The 24,379-nt window shown below is 44.6% G+C and overlaps 1 long non-coding RNA gene across 1 annotated transcript in view; it reads right to left on the bottom strand.

Annotated features, from left to right (window-relative positions):
• LOC135050156 (uncharacterized) overlaps positions 1-24,379 on the bottom strand; it is an 876,439-nt gene that overhangs the window by 227,200 nt on the left and 624,860 nt on the right. Inside the window, exon 8 of the long non-coding RNA XR_010241558.1 lies at positions 17,238-17,277. This is a non-coding gene — a long non-coding RNA (uncharacterized LOC135050156). The remainder of the gene's footprint in view (positions 1-17,237; positions 17,278-24,379) is intronic.

Here is a 24,379-nt window from a genome sequence, read left to right as displayed (position 1 = left end):
CTGCAAAAATGCTCACGTACTGCTGAGCGACACTGGAGGAAATCACGCTCTAAGGCAGACTTCCTCCATTTCAAATGTATGCTCTCATCCTTCAGTGCTGCCCTTTCTCTTGCTAAACAGTCATACTTCAAGAACCTCATCTCCTCCCAGTCTTCCAACCCCCGGCGCCTCTTTGCCACTCTCAACTCACTCCTCTGCCCACCTCCACCTCGTCTCCCTTCCTCACTCTCTGCTCTTGACTTTGCCACGTACTTCACATCCAAAATTGACTCCATACGTGTTAGGGTCTCCTGCTCTGTGCTGCCACGTCGTCATGACAACCGGGAGACAAGTGCTAGCGGAGTAACCTGAGCATAGCTGATACTCCGGTTCGGGTCTTTTGCTGTGCAGTGGTTACAGGCTCTGTGCACGGCAGGGGATCCGGTGCTGGTTTTTGTGCTCACAGTCTGTGAGGTCTGAGTGGGGTGTGGACAGCACCTGCTATATAAACCCTCTTCTCAGGTTAGGCAGATGCTGCTGAATCTTTGTTGGTTAGTCAGTTCCTGAAAGCTAGCTAGTACTGTGTAAACTTTGTATTTGTTTGTTGCTTACTGCAAATAGGCCTTGGGATTTGGTATTACACTCTGCCAATCCAGACCTAGCAGTAAGACTGGAGTCAGTCGTTTAACCTGCTGGGGTTCTTTTGCTACTCTGTGAACCTAGCAAGTTTGCGGCTGTATTCTCAGACTTGCCTGCCAAAATCCTTTCTCACTGTGCAAGGTGTTCAGGTGTCAGTTTAGTGGCAGTAAGCTGAACCAGTGCACTGCAAGTGAGGACTAGGATTGTGGAGACTCTCCTTGTGTCTATTATTCCATCTCTGACCAAGGAGTTTACTGCCACACCCGTTGGTAACCCTTTAGGGTTTTGCTGTTGCCCTTAGCAACAGCATTTCGGGTTCTCTACGTATTAAATCACAACATCTCGCTTCTTTCCATCTGAGCATTCCTAATACTAGGGAGACACCCAGTTTCTTAGCCTTTGGGCTTCTCTATTCACTTTGTGTTTATTTTGTTACCCTATCACCTTCTATGTATGTAATGTCATATTCCCCAGTCTGTCTGTGAGTTCATTTGTTTTGCATCCCTCTCCGTTCAGACACCAGTACAGTCCTGCTGGCACTGGTGTGCATAACAATACGTCAGGACATCACATCACAACAGACCATCAGTAACCAGCCTTCTCCCATCCCTTACCAACCCTCCCCACCCCTCGCACCAACTCTGACATCTTTCTCCCATGCATCTGGAGAGGAAGTCATGGCCCTCATTCGTTCCTGTCCCCTCACCACCTCCCCACTTGACCCTATCCCCTCTCGCCTCCTCTGCTACCTCTCTCCTTCTTCTTGTTCCCATTTTTCCCACCTTCTCAATCTCTCCCTCTTATCAGGCACTGTCCCCTCTGCCTTCAAGCATGCACTCATCTCTCCTATTCTTAAAAAACCTACCCTTGATCCAAACACTCCCTCCAACTACCGACCCATCTCTCTCCTCCCTTTTGCCTCCAAACTCCTTGAGCGTATTGTCTGCAACCGCCTTACTTCCTTTCTTTCCTCACACTCACTGCTTGACCCATTCCAGTCTGGCTTCCGTCCTCTCCACTCCACTGAAACTGCTCTTACAAAAGTATGCAATGACCTCCATGTTGCTAAATCTAAGGGACACTACCCTCTACTTATTCTACTTGATCTCTCTGCTGCTTTTGACACTGTGGACCATCCTCTCCTACTGCAAATTCTTCACTCCATTGGTCTGCGTGACACTGCCCTCTCTTGGCTGTCTTCCTACCTTTCTGACCGTTCATTCTCTGTCTCCTCTCATGACTCCACCTCCCCCTCACTTCCACTAACTGTAGGGGTACCCCAAGGTTCTGTACTTGGTCCTCTTCTCTTCTCTCTCTATACGTTCTCACTAGGTAAGCTCATTAGTTCTTTTGGTTTCCAATATCATCTCTATGCTGATGACACCCAAATCTATCTTTCCTCTCCAGACCTCTCCCCTGCTCTCCTCACTCGTATCTCCAACTGTCTCTCTGCTACCTCTTCCTGGATGTCCCAGCGCTTTCTTAAACTTAACATCTCTAAGACCGAGCTGATCATCTTCCCTCCCTCCCGCATAACCTCATCTCCTACAATCTCATTATCTATTGATGGCACTACTATCTCCTCTAGCCCCCATGTGCGCTATCTTGGAGTAATCCTTGACTCCTCCCTCTCCTTCAAACCACACATTCAGCACCTCTCACAAACCTGCCATTTTCATCTAAAAAATATTTCCAGGATCAGACCCTTTCTGAAGGAGGATGCTACTAAGACTCTTATCCACTCACTGGTCATCTCCAGACTGGACTACTGTAATCTCCTCCTGACTGGCATTCCTGACAAATACCTCTCTCCACTCCAATCTATCCTCAATGCTGCTGCCCGGCTCATCTTCCTCACCAAACGCACTACATCCACCTCTCCTTTCTTACTAGACCTTCACTGGCTCCCCTTCCCTTTCAGAATCCATTTCAAGCTTCTCACACTTGCTTACAAAGCCCCCACCCACTCCTCTCTCATCTACATCTCTGACCTTACCTCCCTTTACACTCCCACCAATCCTCTTCGCTCTGCTAATGCACGCCGACTTTCCTGCCTACGGATTACTTCCTCCCACTCCTACCTCCAAGATTTTTCACGTGCAGCTCCATTTCTCAAGACCCACTTCTTCACCAAACCCAGCCAAATCTCATCCTAAACCTCTGTTCCATGCTCTCTATGTACCCCATCTGTCTCACCCCTGTCTGTCTACCCTTCATCTTTAGAATGTAAGCTCTCACGAGCAGGGCCCTCTTCCCTCATGTGCTTATCCTTTTCTTACCCTAATAATATTCAACTGCACCAAATCCAGCAGTCTTCTGCCACCTGATACTTATTCCAGTGTCATCTGCTGATGTAGCTATGTTTATTTACCCTGTACTTGTCCTATATTGTCGTCAACTGTAAGTTGCTGTTTTCCTGCTTGATTATTTGTTTATGTACTCTGTAATTGGGCGCTGCGGAACCCTTGTGGCGCCATATAAATAAAGGATAATAATAATAATAATAACCTACAGTATCTTCAAATTGAGGCAAACACTGTACTGTAGCTCCGTTTGGTGTGCCAGATTATGTGACTAAGCATCGCTCCGGCCACACAGCATTGTGCTTCACTTGCAACTTTATACCAACGCCGCTGCAACAAATATACTAAATCTAAGCACCCAGTACACTATAAGTGATTTTGGACGTAGCTAAAATGCAACACATAAGCTAAATTAAGATTTAGTCCCTAAAGTCCAAGAACTGCTACTCATGGCAGAGCGCCTGAGTCATGCCATGCATCTGGTGCCATATGGCGCAAACAAGATGGCCGAATGAGGACACATATGAAGTTGCAGAAGCTACAAAGTCAGCATCATAGTCATGAGAATTCCAGCAAATAGGTGCATGATTGTGTCAAGGTCAATATGCTCCCTTGTAGCTAAGGTCGCCTGAAAAAATTAATACATAAAAATAAAAAGCAAAATTGTTTTTAATGGAAAAAATGGTAGACAAAAATGTAAAAGGAAAAAAATTCACAAACATACAGGCAAATCGGTGCGGGGCACTCGAGAAAAACTGGACAGATGCATCAATGGGAGCATGTAGCATCTGTCAATTTGTTAGAGAAGATCACTTTATGTTTTTTACCAGTAACACTCCAAAAATCACAGCAAATTATCCCCACTCATCTGAGGCGTAGGAACAAATCCACCCGAATTACTTGGCTCGTCTTCCACACAATACAGTGCTGATTTTCCATTTGGATTGCAACCCTTGGAACAATGTTCCCCAGCATGTGATCAACTTTTAAGAGGGTACGATACCACCGATGAAATGTTTTATTACTAACCTTCCACATATTATTGTACCTTGGAGCATAATACCCCGCTGGACAGAAACATTGAGTTTTTTTTTTAACTTTTAAATTATCTGTATGATTACTGAAATCTGTAGATAATAACCCAAATTTCATAAATGGGTGTCTAAAATTATTTGCTCTGCGATGTCAGACTCTAAGGAGAAAGGAAAAATTAGGGCATTGTGAACGAAAAATGATTTATCATCTACTAAATATCTGGCGAGTTTGCAGCATTTATATACAAAGCATAGATATTCGCTAGTCACGTTTGTATGATCTTGCCTAAAACATCAATTGGACATAGTTTTTATTCAATACTTTCCTACGCACTGAAATCTGAATGACTATATTGTAGATGAACGAAAATATTATAGTATGTATAGGATGCAGTGGCGGATTTAGCGGGGGGCGATTAGGGCGTACGCCCCCCCTACATATACCGGCACCGGGATGGAGGCCGGGTCCCGGCGCGGTATTGGGAACGGGGTGGAGAGCGGTGCAGCGCGGCGGGGGACGAGGAGAGAGAGGAGCGTCCTAACGCGCGTACAGCGACCTCTGCGACCTCTGTTCTGGTCAGGACGCTCTCTCTCTGTCTTCGTCCCCCGCCGCGCTACACCGCTCTGCACCCCGTTCCCAATATCCTGGCGGGACCCGGCCTCCATCTATGAGGTGGGAGTGTGTGTGTGTGTGTGTGTGTGTGTGTGTGTGTGTGTGTGTGTGTGTGTGTGTGTGACTATGTGTGTGTGTGTGTGTGTGTGTGTGTGTGTGTGTGTGTGTGTGTGTGTGTGTGTCCCATTTCCCCCCCCCCCTCTTCTCCCTGCATTATTTGGCTGAATTTTTCCTCATTCTGTGTGCTATGTAATTTTTGCCTCATACAGTGTGCTATAATGTGATTTTTCCCTCATTCTGCGTGCTATAATGTGATTTTTCCCTCATTCTGCGTGCTATCATGTGAATTTTGCCTCATTCTGCGTGCTATCATGTCATTTTTGCCTCATACAGTGTGCTATAATGTGATTTTTCCCTCATTCTGCGTGCTATCATGTGAATTTTGCCTCATTCTGCGTGCTATAATGTCAATTTTGGCTCATTCTGCGTGCTATAACGTCATTTTTGCCTCATATAGTGTGCTATAATGTGATTTTTCCCTCATTCTGCGTGCTATCATGTGAATTTTGCCTCATTCTGCGTGTTATCATGTCATTTTTGCCTCATACAGTGTGCTATAATGTGATTTTTCCCTCATTCTGCGTGCTATCATGTGAATTTTGCCTCATTCTGCGTGCTATCATGTCATTTTTGCCTCATACAGTGTGCTATAATGTGATTTTTCCCTCATTCTGCGTGCTATCATGTGAATTTTGCCTCATTCTGCGTGCTATAACGTCATTTTTGCCTCATACAGTGTGCTATAATGTGATTTTTCCCTCATTCTGCATGCTATCATGTGAATTTCGGCTCATTCAGTGTGCTACAATGTGAGTTTCGGCTCATTCAGTGTGCTACAATGTGAATTTCGGCTCATTCAGTGTGCTATAATGTGAATTTCGGCTCATTCAGTGTGCTATAATGTGAATTTCGGCTCATTCAGTGTGCTACAATGTGAATTTAGGCTCATTCAGTGTGCTACAATGTGAATTTCGGCTCATTCAGTGTGCTATAATGTGAATTTCGGCTCATTCAGTGTGCTATAATGTGAATTTCGGCTCATTCAGTGTGCTACAATGTGAATTTAGGCTCATTCAGTGTGCTACAATGTGAATTTCGGCTCATTCAGTGTGCTATAATGTGAATTTCGTCTCATTCAGTGTGCTATGATGTGAATGTCGTCTCATTCAGTGTGCTACAATGTAAATTTCGGCTCATTCAGTGTGCTATGATGTGAATTTCGGCTCATTCAGTGTGCTACAATGTGAATTTCGGATCATTCAGTGTGCTATGATGTGAATTTCGGCTCATTCAGTGTGCTATAATGTGAATTTCGGATCATACTGTGTGCTATAATGTGAATTTTAGCTCATTCTGGGCGGGATGTATTAACATACATCGCCGCCCCTCGCCGGTTACCGCAGCGATGTTGATCGCATATGTACTAACATATGCGATCAACATCGCGATGCGGTGACGGAGGCCCCCCGCGATACCTGTTAGGTGGTCTGCGGGGGGTCTCCGTCACCTCCCTGGGGTCCCCACACTGGCTAGATGCCGGGAAGCAGCAGCAGGCTGCCCCCGGCACCTCCTCCTCCCCCCTGCAGCCGGAAGGACGTCCGGCTGCGTTGCTAGGGGGAGGAGGACACTACCTTCCGGGTCCAGGGCAGCCTGGAGGAAGGTAAGCCAGGGGGAAGGGGGGTCGGCGTCTGCGGCGGGGGTCGACGGTGTCGGCGGGTTGCGGCGGTCGGCGAAAAGAAGCCCATAGGCTTCTATAGGGTTTCGCCATCCAGAGATGGCGAAACCCTGGACGCCGAAAACGCTGCGGTAGGGTCTTAGTAAATATGAAAATGCGGTAAAACCCCCGTTTTCGGGGGTTTTACCGCATTTTTGCTTTAGTACATCCCGCCCTCTGTGTGCTATAATGTGAATTTCGGCTCATTCTGTGTGCTGTAGAAACAGAATTTGTCGGCAGATAAGAACCACTTGGCCCATCTAGTCTGCCCCTTTTTTTTTTTTTTTACATTATTTTTTATCTCTAACCTTATCTGATCCTTATTTCTTTGTAAGAATATCCTTATGTCTATCCCATGCATGTTTAAATTGCCCTACTGTCTTATCCTCTACCACCCCTGATGGAAGGAATGGCGATTCGCCAGTCTGTATCACCAGTGCGCAGGGTTCTCTCCACTAACTGGCAACATTTTGTTAGTAATGGCAACAATAGGAAATTTTAGAAGCGAACGGGAAGGGCATTACTAAGTGGGAGGGGCTATGATTAGGGGGAGGAGTCATCATTCTTAAACCGCCGCCCCTAAAAGTTAAGTCTAGATCCGCCACTAATAGGATGGTAGAATAATCATCAGCTGTGCCAAATTAAAAGAAAATAAATAAATAATGATATATATATATATATATATATATATATATACACTGTATTAGAGATGTGCGGTTCTCCAGAAATCTAAATCCAGCCAAATTTTGTAGATTGGAACCGAATCAAAACACGATCAAGATCTCCCGAGGAGATCCGATCCGAACCAAGTCCCAATACGGATCTTTACACGGTTCGGTATTCAGATTTTAAATACGAATTTCAGGTTTTGGCTTGCAAGAATCACATCAGCTGTGTTTATTGAATTTTTACGATGATTGACAATTTTTTTAATCAGGATGAAATTAGAACGAAAACACGACACCCCACGTCACAAAGTACTCTGAAGAAGGAAGTAAATTTCCGAAACGTCAGTACAGCACTTGTGGTTGTGCAGTGTCTGCCTCTCGCAGCAACACATTGTTTATTCCTTTTGGATGGCACCGTGGCTGTGTACATCATTTATATAGAGTGCCGGGCTTGCATAACATTTGGATATATATATATATATATATATATATAAACTGTGATGCTTGAAATTGTTTTACATGCTGCATTTAGGCCAAGCACTGAAAACAAGTAGGAGTTTTTGCTAGTTAAGTGCATTTCGAACAATCTGTGTCACGGTAAAAATTCATTTCACATTTTACAACCACTTAAAAAAAAAACTTGAGTAGGAATTCCTTCAGCCTAGACCCCCCCACCCACCCCACCCCCTCCTCCTCACCCCATAACTGTTCCCAGTGCTTCATAAGGGAAGAGAATTAGTAATCTCTTAATTCTTTTTTAAGATTTTTTTTCTGTTATCCTTCAATACCGTAAAAACTTCCTGTAATTGGAATATTGAGTTACAAACCCATGGCTGCTCGTTAAGCTGATGCTGTTCAGGATAGTGGAAAAAGGAGACGCATGTTGGAGAGTGAAAGAGTGGCTTAGCGGTCATTGTTTCTGAAGGGCTGATTAAAACTTCCTAAATGCACTTCAGATGATGCCTGTAGATGCTATAGAATAGACCTCTCATTGCAGGGGACATACATTATTCAAAACAAACCCTAATGGAGCCATTTTATACTACAACAATGGGATATTGTTAAATTGTCCATCTCAACAAATGTAGCAGACTTAGTTAAACTGGTATCTACTCGGGTAATTAAATGCTGAGGGGGGAAAAACGATTGTCCAATACTCAGCTAATTATTTTATTGTAGGGCTCATTGCGTGTTCAGGCTAGGTTCATGTCATTTTCAAGGTATTATATTTAAGATCTACAGCAAAAAATTGTTCTCTGAGGTTTTATTTTGTTGAAATACAGGATCCCAAGCGCAGAATGGGTTTCCTTTATAAATATGTTTTTGGGTTGTTGTTTTTTTGTTGTGGGGCAAAATATTTATTTCAATTTTACAGAACTGGAATGAATAGATATAAAATTCGATGTAAAAGTGAAGGTACAGAAAATGGTGTAGAAATCTGCAGAACATCCATTGGTTACATGGATTATTCCGTATTCAATATCAAATACTTTCTCTATCGTCCTAAGTGGATGCTGGGGTTCCTGAAAGGACCAGGGGAATAGCGGCTCCGCAGGAGACAGGGCACAAAAAAGTAAAGCTTTACTAGGTCAGGTGGTGTGCACTGGCTCCTCCCCCTATGACCCTCCTCCAGACTCCAGTTAGATTTTGTGCCCGAACGAGAAGGGTGCAATCTAGGTGGCTCTCCTAAAGAGCTGCTTAGAGAAAGTTTAGTTTAGGTTTTTTTTCTTTACAGTGAGTCCTGCTGGCAACAGGATCACTGCAACGTGGGACTTAGGGGGAAAGTAGTAAACTCACCTGCATGCAGAGTGGATTTGCTGCTTGGCTACTGGACACCATTAGCTCCAGAGGGATCGAACACAGGCCCAGCCGTGGAGTCCGGTCCCGGAGCCGCGCCGCCGACCCCCTTGCAGATGCTGAAGCGTGAAGAGGTCCGGAAACCGGCGGCTGAAGACTCCTCAGTCTTCATAAGGTAGCGCACAGCACTGCAGCTGTGCGCCATTTTCCTCTCAGCACACTTCACTGGGCAGTCACTGAGGGTGCAGAGCGCTGGGGGGGGGCGCTCTGAGAGGCAAATATAAACCTTATACAAGGCTAAAAATACCTCACATATAGCCCATAGGGGCTATATGGAGATATTTAACCCCTGCCTGACTGGAAAAATAGCGGGAGAAGAACCCGCCGAAAAAGGGGCGGGGCCTATCTCCTCAGCACACGGCGCCATTTTCTGTCACAGCTCCGCTGGTCAGAACGGCTCCCAGGTCTCTCCCCTGCACTGCACTACAGAAACAGGGTAAAACAGAGAGGGGGGGCACATTAATGGCTATATATATATATATTAAAGCAGCTATAAGGGAGCACTTAATATAAGGATATCCCTTGTATATATAGCGCTTTGTGGTGTGTGCTGGCAGACTCTCCCTCTGTCTCCCCAAAAGGGCTAGTGGGTCCTGTCTTCATTAGAGCATTCCCTGTGAGTTTGCGGTGTGTGTCGGTACGTGGTGTCGACATGTATGAGGACGATATTGGTGTGGAGGCGGAGCAATTGTCAAATATGCAGATGTCACCCCCCAGGGGGTCGACACCAGAATGGATGCCTTTATTTGTGGAATTACGTGATGGTTTATCTTCCCTTAAACAGTCAGTTGAGGACATGAGGCGGCCGGACAATCAATTAATGCCTGTCCAGGCGCCTCAAACACCGTCAGGGGCTGTAAAACGCCCTTTGCCTCAGTCGGTCGACACAGACCCAGACACGGGCACTGATTCCAGTGACGACGGTAGAAATTCAAACGTATTTTCCAGTAGGGCCACACGTTATATGATTTTGGCAATGAAGGAGACGTTACATTTAGCTGATACTACAGATACCGTAAAACAGGGTATTATGTATGGTGTGAAAAAACTACAAACAGTTTTTCCTGAATCAGAAGAATTAAATGACGTGTGTGATGAAGCGTGGGTTGCTCCTGATAAAAAGTTGATAATTTCAAAAAAGTTATTGGCATTATACCCTTTCCCGCCAGAGGTTAGGGCGCGCTGGGAAACACCCCCTAAGGTGGACAAGGCGCTCACACGCTTATCCAAACAAGTGGCGTTACCCTCTCCTGAGACGGCCGCACTTAAGGATCCATCAGATAGAAAGATGGAAGTTATTCAAAAGAATATATACACACATGCAGGTGTTATACTACGACCAGCTATAGCAACTGCCTGGATGTGCAGTGCTGGAGTAGTTTGGTCAGAATCCCTGATTGAAAATATTGATACCCTAGATAGGGACAATGTTTTACTGTCGTTAGAACAAATAAAGGATGCATTTATCTATATGCGTGATGCACAGAGGGATATTTGCACACTGGCATCTCGGGTGAGTGCTATGTCCATTTCAGCCAGAAGAGCCTTATGGACACGACAGTGGACAGGCGATGCGGATTCAAAACGTCACATGGAGGTTTTGCCGTATAAAGGGGAGGAGTTATTTGGAGTTGGTCTATCAGACTTGGTGGCCACGGCTACTGCCGGGAAATCCACTTTTTTACCTCAAGTCACTCCCCAACAGAGAAAGGCACCGACCTTTCAACCGCAGCCTTTTCGCTCCTACAAAAATAAGAGAGCAAAGGGCTTGTCGTACCTGCCACGAGGCAGAGGAAGAGGGAAGAGACACCAACAGGCAGCTCCTTCCCAGGAACAGAAGCCCTCCCCGGCTCCTGCAAAAACCTCAGCATGACGCTGGGGCCTCTCAAGCGGACTCGGGGACAGTGGGGGGCCGTCTCAAAAATTACAGCGCGCAGTGGGCTCACTCGCAGGTAGACCCCTGGATCCTGCAGATAATATCTCAGGGGTACAGGTTGGAATTAGAGACGGATCCTCCTCATCGTTTCCTGAAGTCTGCCTTACCAACCGTCTCTTCCGAAAGGGAGAGGGTGTTGGAAGCCATTCACAAGCTGTACGCTCAGCAGGTGATAGTCAAAGTACCCCTATTACAACAAGGAAAGGGGTATTATTCCACTCTATTTGTGGTACCGAAGCCGGATGGCTCGGTAAGGCCTATTCTAAATCTGAAGTCCTTGAACCTCTACATAAAAAAGTTCAAGTTCAAGATGGAGTCACTCAGAGCAGTGATAGCGAACCTGGAAGAAGGGGACTTTATGGTATCCTTGGACATCAAGGATGCGTATCTACACGTTCCGATTTACCCCGCACACCAGGGGTACCTCAGGTTCATTGTTCAAAACTGTCACTATCAGTTTCAGACGCTGCCGTTCGGATTGTCCACGGCGCCTCGGGTCTTTACCAAGGTAATGGCCGAGATGATGATTCTTCTTCGAAGAAAAGGCGTATTAGTTATCCCATACTTGGACGATCTCCTAATAAGGGCAAGGTCCAGAGAACAGCTGGAGACAGCTTTAGCACTATCTCAAGAGGTGCTAAGACAACACGGGTGGATTCTGAATATTCCAAAATCCCATTTAATCCCGACAACTCGTCTGCTGTTCCTAGGAATGATTCTGGACACGGTTCAGAAAAAGGTTTTCCTTCCAGAGGAAAAAGCCAAGGAGTTATCCGATCTGGTCAGGAACCTCCTAAAACCAGGAAAAGTGTCAGTACATCAATGCACAAGAGTCCTGGGAAAAATGGTGGCTTCTTACGAAGCAATTCCATTCGGCAGATTCCATGCAAGAATATTCCAAAGGGATCTGTTGGACAAATGGTCAGGGTCGCATCTGCAGATGCACCTGCGAATAACCCTGTCACCAAAGACAAGGGTGTCACTTCTGTGGTGGTTGCAGAAGGCTCACCTATTAGAAGGCCGCAGATTCGGCATTCAGGATTGGATCCTGGTGACCACGGACGCCAGCCTGAGAGGCTGGGGAGCAGTCACACAAGGAAGAAACTTCCAGGGAGTATGGACGAGTCTGGAAAAGTCTCTTCACATAAACATTCTGGAACTAAGAGCAATCTACAATGCTCTAAGCCAGGCGGAACTTCTCCTGCAAGGAAAGCCGGTGTTGATTCAGTCGGACAACATCACGGCGGTCGCCCATGTAAACAGGCAGGGCGGCACGAGAAGCAGGAGTGCAATGGCAGAAGCTGCCAAGATTCTTCGCTGGGCGGAGAATCACGTGATAGCACTGTCAGCAGTGTTCATCCCGGGCGTGGACAACTGGGAAGCAGACTTCCTCAGCAGACACGATCTTCATCCGGGAGAGTGGGGTCTACATCCAGAAGTCTTCAACATGTTAATAGACCGTTGGGAAAGACCAATTGTAGACATGATGGCGTCTCGCCTCAACAAGAAACTGGACAAATATTGCGCCAGGTCAAGAGATCCACAGGCAATAGCTGTGGACGCACTGGTAACTCCTTGGGTGTACCAGTCAGTGTATGTGTTTCCTCCTCTGCCGCTCATACCAAAGGTATTGAAGATCATACGGCAAAGAAGAGTAAGAACAATACTAGTGGTTCCGGATTGGCCGAGAAGGACTTGGTATCCGGAACTTCAAGAGATGCTCACGGACGAACCGTGGCCTCTACCTCTGAGAAGGGACCTGCTACAGCAGGGTCCCTGTCTTTTTCAAGACTTACCGCGGCTGCGTTTGACGGCATGGCGGTTGAACGCCAGATCCTAAAAGGGAAAGGCATTCCAGAAGAAGTCATTCCTACCTTGATTAAGGCACGGAAGGAAGTCACCGTGAAACATTATCACCGCATTTGGCGAAAATATGTAGCGTGGTGCGAGGATCGGAGGGTTCCGACGGAGGAATTCCAACTGGGTCGTTTCCTACATTTCCTGCAATCAGGATTATCTATGGGTCTCAAATTGGGATCCATTAAGGTTCAAATTTCGGCCCTGTCAATATTCTTCCAAAAAGAATTGGCCTCTGTCCCTGAGGTCCAGACTTTTGTCAAGGGAGTACTGCATATACAGCCTCCTGTGGTGCCTCCGGTGGCACCGTGGGATCTAAATGTAGTTTTAGATTTCCTCAAATCCCATTGGTTTGAACCATTGAAAAAGGTGGATTTGAAATATCTCACATTGAAAGTGACTATGTTACTAGCCCTGGCCTCTGCCAGGAGAGTATCTGAATTGGCGGCTTTATCTTATAAAAGTCCTTATCTAATCTTCCATTCGGATAGGGCAGAACTGCGGACTCGTCCGCATTTTCTCCCTAAAGTGGTATCAACATTTCATCTGAACCAACCTATTGTGGTGCCTGCGGCCACTAGCGACTTGGAGGACTCCAAGTTGTTGGACGTTGTCAGAGCCTTAAAAATATACATTGCAAGGACGGCTGGAGTCAGAAAATCTGACTCGCTGTTTATATTGTATGCACCCAACAAGTTGGGCGCACCTGCTTCTAAGCAGTCGATTGCTCGTTGGATTTGTAACACAATTCAACTTGCACATTCTGTGGCAGGCCTGCCACAGCCTAAAACTGTAAAAGCCCACTCCACAAGGAAGGTGGGCTCATCTTGGGCGGCTGCCCGAGGGGTCTCGGCATTACAACTCTGCCGAGCAGCTACGTGGTCGGGGGAGAACACGTTTGTAAAATTCTACAAATTTGATACCCTGGCAAAAGAGGACTTGGAATTCTCTCATTCGGTGCTGCAGAGTCATCCGCACTCTCCCGCCCGTTTGGGAGCTTTGGTATAATCCCCATGGTCCTTTCAGGAACCCCAGCATCCACTTAGGACGATAGAGAAAATAGGAATTTACTTACCGATAATTCTATTTCTCGGAGTCCGTAGTGGATGCTGGGCGCCCATCCCAAGTGCGGATTATCTGCAATACTTGTACATAGTTATTGTTAACTAATTCGGGTTATTGTTAAGGAGCCATCTTTAAGAGGCCCTTTCTGTTGTCATACTGTTAACTGGGTTTAGATCACAAGTTGTACGGTGTGATTGGTGTGGCTGGTATGAGTCTTACCCGGGATTCAAAATGCCTCCCTTATTGTGTATGCTCGTCCGGGCACAGTACCTAACTGGAGTCTGGAGGAGGGTCATAGGGGGAGGAGCCAGTGCACACCACCTGACCTAGTAAAGCTTTACTTTTTTGTGCCCTGTCTCCTGCGGAGCCGCTATTCCCCTGGTCCTTTCAGGAACCCCAGCATCCACTACGGACTCCGAGAAATAGAATTATCGGTAAGTAAATTCCTATTTTTACTCACACACAAGGCCATTAACCAAATGACACCAGATTTTATTTTTGAGATCTCTTAGATTATCTCAAAAAATTTCCAAACCCGACCTCTTCACAAGATCTGCGTCTCAGATCCACACTCATTATTCGCTCCCATTCATGATTGCAGGACTTTCTTTTGGCTGCACCCACTCTGTGGAGTGCCCTACCATGCAAAATAAGACTCCCAGCGTTCCCTGAAAACTCAACTCTTCAGACAAGCTTGTCAAATTCCGAAACGTTCCTGTACAAATACATCCCCACCGTATAGTCCACATATATCCTCACATATTTTCTCTTTCTTCACTTTCCTATCCTCCTGTTACATGGATTATTCTCTTTCTTCACTTTCCTATCCTCCTGTTACATGGATTATTCCGTATTCAATATCAAATACTTTTACTCACACACAAGGCCATTAACCAAATGACACCAGATTTTATTTTTGAGATCTCTTAGATTATCTCAAAAAATTTCCAAACCCGACCTCTTCACAAGATCTGCGTCTCAGATCCACACTCATTATTCGCTCCCATTCATGATTGCAGGACTTTCTTTTGGCTGCACCCACTCTGTGGAGTGCCCTACCATGCAAAATAAGACTCCCAGCGTTCCCTGAAAACTCAACTCTTCAGACAAGCTTGTCAAATTCCGAAACGTTCCTGTACAAATACATCCCCACCGTATAGTCCACATATATCCTCACATATTTTCTCTTTCTTCACTTTCCTATCCTCCTGACCCCAGGCCAACATTGCTGTGTGATGGTATCATGCAGCCCACCAAGAACGTTGGGAATCTGGTGGACCATTATGCAATAGATAGCACCTATCCTTGTGTATCAATGCCTATTTCCCTATAGATTGTATGTTATCAAGCAGGGCCCTCCTACCTCTATGTCTGTCTGTTATTACCCAGTTTTGTTTTATCACTGTTGTTTCCAACTGTAAAACACAACGGAATTTTCAGCGCTATATAAGAAACTGATATTAAATAATAAATAATAAATAGGAAACATGCTTACTGTAACTTCTAACATTTCTAAACAAAAACATTAATAAGCCCACATTCCTTAACTACACCGACCACTATCTGATCTACCTGGTCACACCGACCATATGTTTTGGCCATATTCCCAGGTTGGGGGTGCGTAATTTTTGGGTCAGGATTTTGAGATCCCCTTTCTGTCAGATATACAAGTATGCTATTGTGTAGTCGTTCAGAGATTCGCATGCTAGAGCACCATACTAAACTGTATCCATTCAGAGAATTACATGATTTTGAGTAGTGGACCAATTTGTATCCAATAATGGCATTACAAGATTTAAGGGGTAAATTTACTAAGGTAGGAGTTTTTTTTTAGAACTGGTGATGTTGACCAGAGCAACCAATCAGATTATATCAATTATCTTCTAGAAGCAGCTAGATTAATGTTACATAAAATCTGATTGGAAGCTATGAGCAATATCACCAGTTCTAAAAAAAACTCCCACCATAGTAAATTGACCCCTTATAGAAGTAGGATAACCTATAGAGAGAGATAAAGTGGAGAAGTTGCCCCTAGAACCTAATCCCCTATAACCAGTCACAGCTTTGCAAGATAAAAAGAAAAGTGGATCATTCTCTAGCCAATTAAAGCTTACAAGATTATGTGGGGGGGTGTATAAAATCTTTGAGAAGTAAACCAATCTGTAACCAATTGAAGCATTACAGATTTAGAAAAATAGTATAACCTTTAACTAGCTAATTAAAGCATTACAAAATTAAGGGGGAGATGTATCAAACCTTCAAGAAGTGGATCAATCTGAAACCAGTTAGGGCATAATAAGAGTTATAAAAGTAGGAAGACCTATAACCGGTTAGAGCTTTACAAGATTGAAAAAAGGGACCAATCTGTAGCCAGATAAAGCATTACAATAAATTTAGGGAGGGATGTATCAACCCTCTAGAAAAGATAAAGTGAAGAATTTGCCCGTAGCAACCAATCAGCTTCTTAAGGCCAGTACTCATTGGCAGATCTGGGGAGATATGTGTGCTGAGCATGCAGGGGGAGCGGGGAAGGGGTGCTCGTTTCACCCAGTGGGTGAAGTGAGCGACCCGCTAGATTGGCCTGCATGCAGGCCAATCTAGCACCAGCAATAGCGATGCGCGGGGCTGCGCATCACTGTCGCTGTGAGGGGTACACACGGAGAGATCACTGCTTAAAATTTAAGCAATCTAGTTAGATTGCTTAGATTTTAAGCAGCGATCGCTCCGTGAGTAGTGAGTACCCCCCTTAACTGTCATTTTCCTGGCACTGCCTATAAAATGACAGTTACAAGCATTAGTAAATTTAGCTTACCTGTAACCAATCAGAGCTTTACAACATTGAGTGAATTAGACCAATCTGTAGCAAGAGAATTACAAGCTTTAAAGAAGCAGACTAACCTCTAGCCAATCAGAACATTACAAACCCTTAAATAAAATGTTTTTAAAATATCGATGTAAAACATGTTAGCAGTTCTTTTATTAGTTTTTCAAATAGAATACAACTGGCTAGGTACAAATTGCAAATACACAGTACATTTGGTGATCATATCACTGTACGGTTACAAGAGCACCTGACCACCTCTGTAATGTGCAAAACTAAGGAGTCTATTCATGAAGCAGTGAAAAGTGTGGAGGAGTGAACCAGTGGAGAAGATGCCCATGATAACCAATCAGCATTGAAGTAACATTTATAATTTGCATACTATACAATTGTACGGAGCAGCTGATTGGTTGACATGGGAAACTTCTCCACAGGCTCACTTCTCCACTCTTATCACTGCTTCAGGGTTAGACACCTAACTGTAACAAACAAAAGGTGTAATTGTATCCTTATCACATCTTAAGCAGGACAAATGTTCTGGGTGACATGGGGCAATGATGGGTGGCGTTGTCTGCATTCGAATACCAACATAACGGCCAATCACGACATAGCCCTAACACTGCATTCAATATATTGCCCCCTTAAGATGACAGTATACTGTATACTGATTTTAACAGCATTTTCTACTTACCATATAATAATGTCTTTTAAATCACTTCTCTTTTGCAAGCCTGTAAAAACAAAGAAACAAAAGAAAGAAAATCTTATTTATGCTGCATAATGACAATTCAGTTTTATGACATTAATGGGACACACAGTACTGTATATTGAAATAATACTTAAAAACAAAAAACACAAGAAACTTTTTGTAAGTTATATTTTGGTAAAGTAAGAAAAAAAAAGTATTCTATTATTTTTTTTTTCGGTTGACCAATGGGGGCACTGTTCTCTTGCAACTGATGACCTCAGCCTGACAGTTCCTGAGATTGTCTTATGTCTCTACATGGATAGACCTGACATGTATACAGCCAAAATGATCAAGAGGTAGCTAATTTTAGGGCTGAATTAATATTTCGGGGAATGCAGCCTATACATATTTTTTTTGCCTCAGTTGTATACAGATGTGGCCATCAGCGTACCTACAAATGGGATGTACATCGTGATTGTGACTAGTTCACAGGTGTGTACATAGCGCACGCGCACATCCATGGTCACACTAGTCACGGCAAATGACTCGCGGTTGCCACGGCTAGTGGATAAGCTGACCCTGAACACATCTGTAGCTAGTCCATAGATGCTACATCTCCTACTTGAAGTTTTGGGGCAATTCTATTCAATGAAGTGGACGTTAGCTGTTCCGGAATAGCAACTCGCATTGCGTTCCATTGTAAGTTCTGCCCCACACTTTATAAAGGTGCGCAGGAAAACTTGCCAGGCTAGCATAAATGGACGTTGGGCGCCATAGAGCATCGTATCAGCAGCATATAGCACTGAACTGAATCTCCCCTTTGAGCCAGTGGCGTGCGGTGAGGTCAGTGGCTGGTGAGGCACTACAGCCATAATGTCCGCCGAATCCTGCCGATGACCCCTACCGCCGCCGAGCCAATGCCCGCTACTGCCCCTGCGCCAATGCCTGCTGCCACCGCCAATGGCTTACAAACTCGCCCACCATCAACTGACCCAGCCCTCCGTCACTAATTTGCATCTCAGTCCGATGCCGCCAATGCCCGCTGCCTGCCTGCTCATCATACTTGTGATATATTGTACATTTTTATAGAAAAAAAACAATCCAAATTAGTGCTTGGGACTGGGAAGGGAGTGGGAGGAGGACATGAATGCAATTTTGTTGTCCAGGGCTTCCGCATAGTAGCGCCACTTACACAAATTACGCCAGGCAGAGCTCCCTTTTACACATTACGGCAGGTAGAGCTCCCTTTTATACATTACGGCAGGTAGAGTCCCCTTTTACACATTACGGCAGGTACAGCCTCCTATTACACATTACGGCAGGTAGAGATCCCTTTTTTCACATAACGGCAGACCGCATCCCCTTTTTACACATTACGGCAGACAGCATCCCCTTTTTACACTTTATGGCAGACAGCGTCCCCTTTTTACACATTACGGCAGATAGTGTACACTTTTTTTACACATTACGGCAGACAGCGTCCCCTTTTTTTACACATTATGGCGGACAGCGTCCCCTTTTTTTTTACACATTACGGCAGACAGCGTCCCCTTTTTACACATTACGGCAGACAGCATCCCCTTTTTTACATATTACGGCGGACAGCGTCCCCTTTTTACACATTACGGCAGATAGCATCCCATTTTTACACATTACGGTGGACAGCGTCCCCTTTTTATACATTACGGCGGACAGCGTCCCCTTTTTACACATTATGGCAGGTAGAGATCCCTTTTTTACACATTACGGCAGACAGAGTCCCCTTTTTTACACATTACGGCAGACAGCGTCCCCTTTTTAGACATTACAGCAGACAGCGTCCCTTTTTTACACATTACAGCAGACAGTCCCCCTTTTCTTACACATTACAGCAGACAGTCCCCCTTTTTTTTTTACACATTACGGCAGCTAAAGCCCCCTTTTACACATTATGGCAGGTAGAGCACTTTACACCCCTCCTCTACCCTCTACTCTTAGGAAGTAGTGTAGTGTAGTGTGTAGTGTAGTGTAGTGTAGTGTGTAGTGTAGTGTAGTGCAGTGTAGTGTGTAGTGTAGTGTAGTGTAGTGTAGTGCAGTGTCAGCCACTTACATGATTTCTTCTTCCGGCTGCAGGCTCCTGACCCGGTGCTCCCTCGGTCTGTACATTGCACTGCAGACCTAGAGGAGTGGGGGGGCCGCGGGAGCTCAGCAGTCAGCACGGGGGTCCAGGAGAGGAAGCAGGCCGTTGAGCACAGGGGGCACTAAGGGAGCGGGGGCGCGGGAGCGCAGCTGAGTTCACGGGGGTTAAGGGAAGAGGGGGAGGCGAGACAGCGCAGCAGATAGAGGCTCCCGCTGGTCCTGCAAGAGCGGATCGGGAACGGGAGGAGTGGCTGTGAGCAGCGGGGATATGCGGCCACTCGGAATGGGGGCATCTGACTCTGCCCATCCGTTCCAGCCCACCCCCTGCCACTGTCCAATGATTGACAGGGGTGTGCCTTGATGTGAGCTCAAGGCACAGCCCCTGTCAATGAGGCAGATCTGCTGGTGCTGCAGCTCATTCAATTTTCAATGGCCTTTTCCAGCCCATGATTTGGCTCCGCCCCCCTCTTCAGACACTTCACTATTGTCACTGGGAGGTAGCGCTCTCGCTGCCTCCCATAGAGATTTAGCTATAGTCTCAGGTTAAAAATTATTAAAATAATACAAAGTATAATGTGTTATTATCTTTGTATTATTTTAATCATTATGACAGGGGCGGCACTGCCTCTCCTGCCTCCCCTGACTGCACGTCCCTGCTTTGAGCCTAAATTAATTTTGGATGGGGTGCCTTGAGTACATCTGTTAAAATCATCAAAATAAGGCAAATTTTCTTTTAATTAACCAAATATGACACAACTGTATGTCTTAACAAACATTCAGAAATGTTTTTATAAATCTAATGAATATATAGGTAGAATACTTAGGAACGCAATACAAAAGCATCACTAAAACCACTTTTGCAGAGCTTAAGCGTACTGATTTATACCACTGTGAAACACTCTGGGCTAAAAGAATAGAATAAAGAAATGTATGTGTTCATATAATAAGTGTTTCCTTCCCTTTATACAATATTCACATTTGTTGATCAGCAAGAAGATATAACTTGCACTTCACATGTAAATGGAGATCACTGAGGACAAGGCTGTATGTTGTTGCGTCAGCAGTGGAAAAAATACTTTCATTGTGCAGTATATGAATATGTACGCAACCAACTGTCAAGCCAGCAAAACTTCTCCCGATAAACCATGATCACATGAATCTTTGCACAACACCCCGTGATCCACTTTAGAAGTGCAGCACACTTGGCCAAACAATTGTATTTGGGGCTTTGATTTGCGAGCAAAAGTTACACAGTAATACCCCTTTCAGGGCGCGTAAGGCGGGTCACACTCAGGAGCAGTAAATGGGTGCTTCATGGGTGCCACCTGCCTGAGCCTCTATCTGCCAATGTCCCCAACTCGGCACATTGCCGGATTGGTGATATCAGCGGTGACGTGGGCGGTGGCGACGCTTGAAGATCACATGATCTCCATGCCTCACTTGTCCTTAATAGTGTGAATGGGAAACGGGTCGCATTGAAACGGCTTTCCCATTCACACAGCAAGCCAGGTTGAACACATGTTCAACCAAGCTCGCTACCCGAGTTGAAATACTGGGTCGCTCGACCCGGATTATTTCAACTGGCTCCTTTCAGACTGCAGAGTAACACAGGTTATGTGCACTCATATGCATTAACCCGTTTTAAAAGCTGGTGGTCTGAAAGGGGTATAATCTAAGTGGGAAGCATTTTTTTCTTATGCACCAACTCTTGGTCTAAGCCAGAAGTTCTCAAACACAGTCCTCAAGGCACCCCAAAGGTCCAGGTTTTAAGTATATCCATGCTTGACCAGAGGTGACTTAATTAGCACCTCAGTAAATTTGATTTAACCATCTGTGCAGAGCCATGGACATACCTACAACCTGACCCATTGAGGTGCCTTGAGAACCTTTGGTCTAAGCAATGACTGTGCTTAACAATCAGCTGTATCAAGCCTACTGGAGAAATGGACAAGTGAAGTTGCCCATCATTTTATACAATGTACTTGTTAAATGGTGATTGGTTGCTATGGGCAACTTCACTTGTTCACTTTTCGACTCTTTAGGATGCTTGATACATCTCTCCCTAAATTCTCTAAGAGATGGTTCAGTTATTGCATATGAAGGCAACTTATTGGATTGTTATTTCAAAGGTTACAGTTTAATAGATCTACAGTAAGAAGGTCTACAATTAATAGGTCGACACCAAATTGTTGACATGAAAAGGACAACATGGACAATAGGTCAACATGGTCATTAGGTCGACCTCTGAAAGGTTGACATTGGAAAAGATTCACCAGTACAAAAGGTCGACACATGAAAAGGTCAACATGAGAAATGGTCGACACAGGAAAAGGCAGACACAACATTTTTATATTTACTGGGTGTATTTTTCGCCATCAGAGCACAGGGAACCCCAATTAGTGTTCCACGTCCTCTCACATGGCGAGCATAGGCTAGGTTACTATTCCCAATCGTAGTACACGTGGATGGTAAAGTATGAAAACGTTGAATAAAAACATCAAAACACCGAAGTTCATGTCAACAATATGTTGTGTCGACCATTTGAACCTGTCAGCCATTTACATGTCGACCTAATGTATGTCGACCATTTGGTGTTGACCTATTAACTATCTATCTGGACACTGTAGATATATAGACCGCATACCATTTCAAATAGTATTTATACAGTATAACCACAATAAAATACGGGTATATATGGAAAGAGTAACTGTAATGTGCGTTAGTTGACTGAATACTGGATATTGTAGAGGAGCAAACTTCTACTAAACTAGCGTCATTGCATCATGGTTCATGGTGTCAGGTCTTGGAAAACTGACAGTGCACACCGAGGTAGGAGTGGTGTGGATCATTGGGTTGACCAGTATTATGTCGACAGTCAATAGGTCGACCCCATAGGTTCGACATGCAACTGGTCGACAGGGTCAATAGGTTGACATGTAAAAGATAGACACTTGAATAGGTTAACAGGAATAAAAGGTTGACACATTCAAAAGTTGACATGGAAATAGTTGACATAAAAAAGGTTGACACAAGTTTTTAGATGTTTTTGGGGGTATAATTTTCAAGGTTAAACCACATGTAACCCCAATTAGTGGACCGCTTCGCTCAGCACGCTTCTGACAAGGTGTCTCACTCCGCTACCGCTGCGCTCAGCACAGGTTACTGTTCCCAATCATAGTCCACGTGGATGGTAAAGTTGGGAAAACCAAAAACTTGCGTTGACTATATGTGTGTCGACCATTGTCATGTTGACCATTTGAACCTGTCAATCTTTTGTACCTGTAAACCTTAAGCAACATCGACCTTTTACATGACCACGTTTTGACCATGTTAACCTTTGGTACCTCTCAATCTAATGCATGTCGACCATATGGGGTTGACCTAACAACCAGATACCGGTAGGAGACAGCATGCTAGATGGAAATCTCACATTCATCTACGTTATGGTAGAAGGAAAGGGTTTGTAAATACCATTGTTTAGCTAAAGGCTTGTATAAATATCTATATGTGGTCTACAAGCAGTAAAACCCCCGGGATATTATTACATAGAAAATCTCAGAATTATAGAACGTTGCGATTTCATTCATGAATCAATGGGGTGACTGAAACAAGTTGCATTATAACTAACCACATTTCATTGCAAGTGCATCTTAAAGAGATAGCTCAGTCGTATGTACTGAACTGTATTATATGAATACACTTGAATGATATATCTGTTTTGTGGGAATTTATATGCTTGCTGTTTTATAAGCCCCAGAAGAGTCTGTAATAACAGAATTACATAATATCTTCAGTGCCTCACAGAACCAGCAAATTGTTCTTCTGAATGTGTCTTTGTGTGTAAACAGATGTATTTGTAATAGTTTTGCTATGTTTGGACATTACGGGGGAATCACTGTTTGATGCGGTGATAGGCAACCTGGTTCCCATCACGGGCCGCACTGGGCAGCATTCTAACCACCTACAGGGTCGCACAGAACTCTTTATCTCACTAGTCATTTAAATGAAAACATTTGACCAACGAAAGAGAAAACTATGTATAATAAGACATCAGCAGGCCTGTTAAATAAGCATTACAAGCTATAACAGACAGGAAGGGGCTGGGGGAGGCAAGTGATCGCTCAGAGGGATGCATGCAGCCCCGGAGCCGCCTGTTGCCCATCACTGGTTTAATAAATGAAACAGTTGCTATCATGTTTGCTAGTGCATTTCCATCCCATGTAGTAATCACACTGAGCCTTGCTGTGGCTAGCAGTATTGATAGGTCTTAGTGTTTATACACACAGGACCCATCGCATACTATGGGGTCTATTCAATTGAAGTCGTAATTGCTGTCAAGTTGAAAAGACGGCAGTTTCCAACTTTTTTGGGTCAAATCCCGATTTTACCTATTCAATGGAGCTGCAATTTTTCCGACATTTTTTTGGCAAGCATGACTTGTCGGAAAACAGGTGGATTGGAGGATTAACAGCGGATCCACATGTTTTGTCAAATTAGCGTACAATTCCGACAGTTTTTTGGCCCGTTTTCAACAATGCTGAACCGACTCCATAAAAAGTTGGATCAGCATTGTCGGAAATGGGTGAAACCTGTCAGAAATGCCCGCTAATTGAATACTTCACTGTCGGATGGTCACCTTCAGAGAGGATCCGACATGCATTGAATAGACCCCTATATGAACCAGAGTGACATATCTCTCTAGTACTCTTTGGATGTGACAAGCCAGAGTGGAACCAAATGAGCTATATGTCATTTCATCCTGGTGGTCTGTGGTGATATTGTTGCCAGGAAGTGTTTTATTCTCCCTATATCGCACTGAATGGAAAAGATAGCAATACTACACCCCAAGCTAGGGAGAATCTGTAATGAGCAGCCTATATAGCAGAGGCTCTCATGGTGCAAGTGATGTGTATTACGCCTAGTATTTAACGTATAGCATCTGCCTTATATTTTCTTGTATAAATAACAGAGGGAAATGTATAAAACCTTGGAGAGAGATAAAGTAGAGAAGTGGCCCAAAGCATTCC

This window comes from Pseudophryne corroboree, chromosome 2, assembly GCF_028390025.1.
Source record: "Pseudophryne corroboree isolate aPseCor3 chromosome 2, aPseCor3.hap2, whole genome shotgun sequence".
Lineage (NCBI taxonomy): Eukaryota > Metazoa > Chordata > Amphibia > Anura > Myobatrachidae > Pseudophryne > Pseudophryne corroboree.
Note: the sequence above shows the minus strand (reverse complement) of the source record. Positions and strands in the feature narration are given on the sequence as shown.